Below are 7,997 nucleotides of genomic sequence, written 5' to 3'. Positions count from 1 at the left end.
TGTTGATTGTTCTTGGGATCTAGACTTTTTATTAGTGTTTTTAGACATAAGGTTATCACACCCTCTGGATCACTTGTTTTCCAGCTGCCACTCTCCATTTGGCTCAGGACCCTGGACTCCACCCCCTTGCACAGCCCTGCTTGTTTGGCTAAAACTTTTGATGACCAGTGCCAACCTTCCTCCACACTGGCACAGGTATCAGCACACTGGTTGTTTTGGGATATGATTTAATGAATAGGGAATATGCTGTATTTGAAAGAAAAATATTTCCCACTAAACCTTTCATTTGTTTATAGCCCTCTCCCAATTTAATTTGAGAAACAGATACCCTATAATTGAGTTGGTTTGTTTTTAGTCTGTTATTTTTCTTGAAACTATTTAAAAATTGAACTCTTGCTTCAGCATATTGTACATGGGAGATCTATTCAAGGCACTTCTTTGTTCTTTCTCAATATTGTTTTGTGTGGAGACTGTAAAATATTTGCATGTTATTCCTTGTCAACATGAAGCATGTGTTTGCAGAGAGAATGTAATGAGCACTAGACTTGAAAATATTTTTTATAAATTTGCATACAATCACACACATAGGAAAAATATTTATGTTTAATTGTGTGCTTCAGAGCAGAATATATTGATGTAAAATATGTTATCAGGCTGCTTTGAACTCAAAACTTAAGAAAAATACAAAGTGTTCTCAAATTCCTATAATTTTTGAGGAAAGCCCAACACTCTTGTTTTATACAAGCCAATGTTTTATGTTAAAAATGACTTCCTTCTCTAAACATATTTAGTCTATTATATACCTCTGGGTACTACTCTTCATATCCCAACTTGTATAAGTTGAGTTTACTCACATACTTAAACTAAGCCAATATAATTGGAAACCAAAGTATTTTAACTTTGCCTGTTTCCTTAAAAATCTTAGTACCTATCCTCAGTCAAGAGAATGGTGATGGCTTTAGTTCTTGGGACTGGATTCCTCCAAAACAAGATCTTTGGGTCCCACAAGCTTATCCCTAGAAAAACGATTCTTATACATCACTTCTTGCCCAAGTAAAACATCCCAATCTTTTCTCCAGATAAATGTTCAAAGCCCCTAGTATATGCAGATATCTCAAAAATATGTCTCCTAAGATCAAGAGTTTATGTTTTGCAAACAAACAAACAAAAAGAGTACTGTGGGCACTTGCACATAATTGACACCTGCCAGTAGAGAAATTGTTCAGGCCCATGGAATGCTATGTGTGCTGTGGGCATGGTAGATAGATCTAGACATTATTAAAACATTCTGGTAGGTATGCAAAAATATAAGTCACACTTGCTCATCATCGCCTCTATTATTTTCTGCTCAGTTGGCTTATTTTAATACCTCTTTATGAGCATAAGGTTCATTACTACAGAGACCTGTCCTTATCACCTTGAAGCACCAAGTGCCTAGTTCAGCACCTGTCATATAATGGGCATTCAATAAATGTTTGAACAAATTAATATCAGTAATAATAAAAGTGTAATATGCTAATTACCGGACAGCCGAACGACCTACCTTCTGGACGACCTTTTTGATGAAGCCAGGGCTGCGAGGGCCCTGGAAAGCCACCGCAGCTGCAAGGGCCGAGCCCCTTGCATGAATTTCATGCATGGGGACTCTAGTATAAGATACGAAAGTATTGGCGAACATTTTTTGAACTAATGTATGTTTACAAGCCTGAAGATTATGATTACACCCACTAATTTGCTTTCTGAGTCAAGACATTCACTTTTGAAACATGGAAGACATTTACCCTACTATGTCCTTTCCATGATGTACCAGGTATACTAGTACAACTGTTTATCACTTAAGGTCAAATTCTTAACCATGTCTAAAGAAGGTGAAACAGTGGTTTGTAAAGGTTTGATTGCCATTTTCAGTTTGGTCTGCATACTTCCTTGAGTCCTCAGTACACAGCATTTCACTCATCCCCAAACTCAAATTGAAATCGTGTAACCAGTTAATGCTTCATTTAGTTTATGGGTTCAATGACTGTGCAGTTGCTTGAACGTCGGCTTGCCCTTAGAATGTTTTTCTTCTTCTGCCTCAGTGTTCTCTCTCCTGATTGTCACTGAGGATTGCATCTGTTTAGCTTGCTTTCTGTTCAGCACAGATCATTTCTGTTTTGAGCTGTAGCCTAAAGCCAGAGTCTGATTCTTGGAGCAAGAGGTTTGCTTTTTTATGCTTCAATCAGCCCCAATGTGTGTGGCTTTGTGCTTGCCAGTGAGGGTTCAGAGTGGAAAGAAAAACACTTGCCCTGGTGAGCACTCTGGCTCTTTTGAAGATTAGGGCAGAGCCCATTTCTTTGAAATCATGAAGTTCTTCTTTAGTGTCAGGTTGTTAAGAGAAAATCATGGGAGGGACAGCATAGGCAAGGCATTTTGCAGTTATTCATGGTTTTGAAAGTTATGTTAGCCTTCTTAAAAACTGGGACAGATTTCTTAGGTCATTATAACTGATCAATTACCCTCTCCTTGCTTGTGATGAGGCGGAAACCAGAAAGGTCTACAAACCCAGGCCCTCCTAAGGATTAAAAGCCAAGACAACACCAAAATAAAATAAAAAGACTGCATTATATTCATATTTTTTAAATGTTTAGCCAACTTATTAAAATAAAAGCATTTGTAAGTAACAAAAAGATAAAAAATGCAAACAAATATACTTTTAATGTGTTCTATGTAGATGCATGGAATATTGAAGACAGATCTAATTTTGATGTAGCACTATATTTGACAATATTCTAGGATAAGTCACACGTACTGAGGTACTGGGTACACTCACTGTTCTTCTATTAGACTTGGAGAGTCCCACACAGAGGCTTCAGGCCAGCACTATCCGCTTCTATCCACATCTGCCTCACATTATCTCTCTCATCATCACATCCTCCAACTGTTCACATTTTTACATGATGTGCCTTGTCTGGTTTCACCAAATGCCTTTATGTACACACAGGTACTTAATCAATGCTTCAGCATGATAATGATTTATGGTGCTGTGGTCAGTTTTTTTTTTTTTTAGGCCTTAATGACCACTAGAAGGTAAAACTAAATCAATAAGTACTTAGCATCTGTGTTAACAGAAGGTATTTGTCTGCTAATCGGTGTGATTTTGAGGTGCTTTATATTTCAGTAAACCATGTGGTAACAAAGGTTACTGCTACTTTAGGTTGATTTATGTTATGTCGAAAAAGTGCTAATTCTAGAATGTCTGTCTGATGTCCTGAGGGCCATTATCTATAAAGTATGAGAAGTGCAAATAGCATATTTCTCTCTTCCTTCTTCTGTAAATTATTCATTTTAGAGTTGCTCTAGATCATACCCTGACAGGGAGTGGTGATAGCTATTTTTACTATGTCAGTTGTTTCTATTAACAACCCATTATGGCAAAGCAGTCAAGAGTTCAGCTAGGTAGGACATTAATCCAAGGGGGTCTGGCACTGGCAAAGGTGAGAACCATTCTTTGGTCAAATTGCTTTTCATATAAGAAGATGTTTAGAAACATACACATTTTGTTAGCAATTGCTCCTTATTCTTTCTAGATGATACAGAAAGTATTCTTCCAGGTGATTAACATTTCTTTAAACTATGTTAAATATTTTGTGCTTGCCAATTATAATTTCATACATCCATGTCCTTGGAAGACATAAATTATGAAGGATTTTATTTTTTAGACTGACTACTTCTTTAGGTATACATGTTTGCCAGATTTTCCTGAACTGCATGTAATTATCCCTATACAGTAATTGACCAATTAGGCAACTTTGGTCAATTGTTGACTAATCAGATCAATTAGTCAATTTTGTGTGAAATTGGACCTTAAAATATATAAGGCAAAGTATTATATCTCTAAAATAATTTGCTTTCTTAAGCTTAGATACTTTAGATTATGATTTTAATACTATTAGTTGCTATATTTTAACAAAAATAATGATCAATTTATAAAAATTATATGTCAAGATAATTTTAGAAGAAATAGTATTACATAGCCCTGGGTTTAAAAAACACACAACAACAACAACTAGTTCTTGGATTTGGGATAGAATTTAGAAAGAAATTAAATAGTAAATATGGCAAAATGAAAATAAAAGTGTGCTTTTATTATATACTAGAGGCCCAATGCACGAAGATTCGTGCAAGAATGGGCCTTCCTTCCCCTGGCTGCCCTTTCAATCCTCCCACACCGGCCCGGCCATTCGGTGCCTGTGTATGCAAATTAACCCACCATCTTTGTTGGGTTAATTTGCATACTCACTCCTGATTGGCTGATGGGCATCATGGATGTATGGTCAATTTGCATATCTCTCTTTTATTAGTGTAGATGTTTGTGTGTGCATGAACATATACAAAAATATAGACCAGTCAGAGCTAAATAATTAATAAACAAAATTTAGTAGACTAGAAACATGCCTATCTATCCTCTTCCTTCTCTTTAACCAAATCAGGGCCTTTCTGATAAAATATTTTCTTTAATGTTATTCAAGAAGAGACAGGACACATTTATTTCACAGGACAGGTTGTCCCTTTGGGAAGGACTCATTGAGTGCTTCTGTGATGTTCACACTTACCATATCATCTATTTCTTCTCCAAAACTAACTACAAGTGAGTTTCACATAGCACAATACAGGTGTCATTGCTATTGTTGATTTTATAAGTGGCCTAGTGTCTTTTGTTGTCTAGAAATGTGTGCAATTTTGAGGTAAAGTTGTACTAATTCGTTTTATAAAAGAAGTATTGTCAAAGATTCAAAAGATTTATCATCTGCATTTTTAAGGTTTGATATTTTAGAGGGCCTACTTTTTCTATAAATGTTCTTGTCTATTCATATTAAAGATTTTGCCATTATATAATGATATATATTATTTCATTTTCTTGGAAATTCTTTCTATTGATCTGCATTAATTCTGAATAAATATATGTTCATGTTGAAGAACTAAGCATAGTCTCAGTTTCCATACCTAGGGTAACATGAACAGAGAAAAAAAAATTCAAAAATCACTTGTGTTATTTTTTATCTCAATACTAGAGGTCTGGTGCATGGAATCATGCAACCTGGCCTGCGACCTCTCTCAATCCATCCAGGACCCCTCAGGGAATGTCAGACTGCCAGTTTTGGCCTGATCCCCACAGGCCAGGCCGAGGGACCCCACCAGTGAATGAATCTGTGCACTGGACCTCTAGTATGCATATAAAATCTTTGGTTCATCTCTTCCCACCCTTCCCCCTACCCTCTTCCCTCTGAGTTTCATCATTCTGTTTCATGTTTCCATGCCTGTGCATTGAGCATCTGCCCCTTGGTGGTCAGTGTGCATCATAGCTCCCGGTTGAATGGGCAAATTGTCGCTTAGGCTTTTATATATATACTAGAGGCCTGATGCATGAAATTTGTGCACAGGAGGGGGTGAGTCCCTCAGCCCAGCCTGCACCCTCTCACAATCTGGGACCTTTTGGGGAATGTCCAACTGCTGGTTTAGCCCCAAATCCACGGACATCCCTCTTGCAATCTGGGACTGCTGGCTCCTAACCACTCAACTGCCTGCCTGATTCACCCCTAAAATTCAAGCTTCTTCTTTTTTTTATTTTTAATATTTATATTTCTTCTTTATTTTTTATTTTAAAATTCAAGCTTCTTGAGAACATGAGGCATTTAACATTATTCCATATTCCTTACAGAGAGCTAAGCATGGTAAACACAGCAAATACTTCTATACAAACACTTTCCAACCAGGATTGTTTTAATAGGCAGTCTCTAAAAACTTGAACTGGAAAACCTAAAAGTAGAGTGCTTAGATTTCAGGCATCCGGTATTAGCAGGATTTCTATTCTATCCCAATTAAACTCTAATTCTAAGATCTCAACAGTCTGGACAAATTGCCCTTCACTATCTCCAAAGTTTTTTGTTTGTTTGTTTGTTTGTTTGTTTGTTTGTTTGTTTTTGTGATCCCAAAATAGAGATTTATTTATTAAGAATTATTTAGTGTTTGCATAAAAATCACCAATTGTTCTTCATTGGGTTTTTTACACACATGAATTCTTTGGTGGTCCCTCTATTCAACCCAAAACTTTCAAAATACAGCTCTTGTTAGTGCCAGGAGGGATAGTTAAGGCAGCGAGGTGTTTCCTTGGGTCTCGGCATCAGGAGGGCTTGTGGTCTCCCCTCTGAGAGAACACACATGATAGGTAGTTTCTTAGGTAGGGTAGGCTGTCCCTGAAGAAAATACTTATGCAGAAAAATGCAAATTCAGTCATCTGTGGTCAGTTACTCATATCTGATAGCTTTAAAATAAAGTTCCCTTGGTCAAGGTCATCAAAGGCTTGCTGGTTGTTTTCAACTATTAAAAACTCTCTGGAAAAAGACAGTGGGAAAGAGCAGGGTCTATACTGACAGAGTTGTGACACTGAGCTGTGCAACCACAGGAGAGCACACAGCAGTTTGCTTTTTAAAAAAAAAAAAAAAAAATCCTGTGTAATTTTAAATCAGACTCCTCGTGCTCCTTACATGACCTGAAACATCACTGCACCAGATCCTCATTTTTTAAATGAGGTGTATGACAAGGCTCCCCCAGGGTCACGTACCACGTGGGGGGATGGGGACAGAAAACCCTAGGACTTGACTTATTAGCAACATTAACTGATTTTTATCACACTGAAATGACGGCAGTAGGTCTGTGCTGCCGTGAAATTAAAGGTGATTCAGCAGTCGGATGGTTATTTATTGCTCTGTTAGGATAGACCCCAAAAATGACTTTTCAGAAACCAGGGCTGTCCCCTGCAACCCCAGCCAGACTCTGGGCTGCTCTGGGGGACGCAGGCCAAGGCGGCCTGCCAGCTTGCTTCACAGTGATTCTGGCTTGTCTGTTTCTGGGAGTGCCAGCCGATGGGCACGCCTACACCTTGTAGTTGAGCTCGGCGTTCACCTTGGTGCACATCTCGTAGATGACGTCAATGGTGGCCATGTAGTTGACCAGGAACAGGCGGACCTCCTCCAGGCAGTCCTCCTCCGTCATGTTCTGGCCCTTGGAGAGGCTTTCAGGAAGTCGGGCTTGTAGGGCGTGGCATACAGCGCTGCCTGGAAGATCTGCACGATCCAGCCGGTACTTCTTGAGCGCCATCTCATAGGCCTTGGTGGCGTTGACTCGGATGAGGTTGGGGTGGCTCTCGTCCCGCTCCCCATAACAGATGCCCTGCAGGAAGATCTAGATGAAGCGGAGGCCCCTTTGCAGCCACATCAGTGCCAGCGTGGCCCCCACTTTGGGCCACTCTGCTCCATACATTTCCTTCTCCGCCTCCAGGACGTGCTGCAGGGTCTGGAACTTGTCAGGGTCCGTGTTGGACACAGCTTTGATTTTCGTGACGTTACCACTTATGTCTGCCTTGATGGGCGTAAACACTGGGGACCCAAGGCAATCGAAGAAGTTTGGCAGGTGGGACACTGCCTCCAGGAAAGGCCCGGTCTCAATCTGCTTGTCAGTGGGCAGCTGCTTCAACAGGTGCTCGGCCAGCAGCGCCATTTCGGGGTCGGGGCTGGTGGTGATGCCATTTTCTAATCGGATCTTCCTCTTCCTTCCCCAGCACACTCCAAACCTACTCCGGACGGACCACCCCAACCCGCAGATCCTTAAGACCTTCCCCCCTATTTCTTTGACTTTCCCCCATCAAACTCACACCCTATTGTGTTGCCTAGGGGTGCCCCTAACTGCTCCCTGTGGGGCCGTGACACCATTACCATCGCTGGCTTTTTATATATCTAGATAGATGTCTTTCTTATCTGTATTATACAGTATCAGTGAGCAGGCTAGTAAATACTGTGAACAATATATGAAAACCCAGCCCACATACAAATAGGAGTTTAGTTTCAAAGTAAAGTTTTCAATAAAACTTTGACTTAGTACCACAGAAGAGAGCATAGCACAAAAGACCAAACTCTAAGTAAATGTACACTAATTAAAGATTAAAGGTGAGATTTAGGTTA

The 7,997-nt window shown here is 39.6% G+C and overlaps 1 pseudogene across 1 annotated transcript; it reads right to left on the bottom strand.

The window, feature by feature from the left end:
- Positions 1-6,912: 6,912 nt before the first annotated feature.
- On the bottom strand, positions 6,913-7,536 carry LOC307106979 (glycolipid transfer protein-like; annotated as a pseudogene). The gene has a single exon. The product of its transcript is annotated as a glycolipid transfer protein-like (transcript).
- Between the last annotated feature and the right edge of the window lie 461 nt (positions 7,537-7,997).

Source organism: Cnephaeus nilssonii, assembly GCF_951640355.1.
Source record: "Cnephaeus nilssonii genome assembly, chromosome: 11".
NCBI lineage: Eukaryota > Metazoa > Chordata > Mammalia > Chiroptera > Vespertilionidae > Cnephaeus > Cnephaeus nilssonii.
This window is presented reverse-complemented; position numbering and strand designations above follow the sequence as displayed.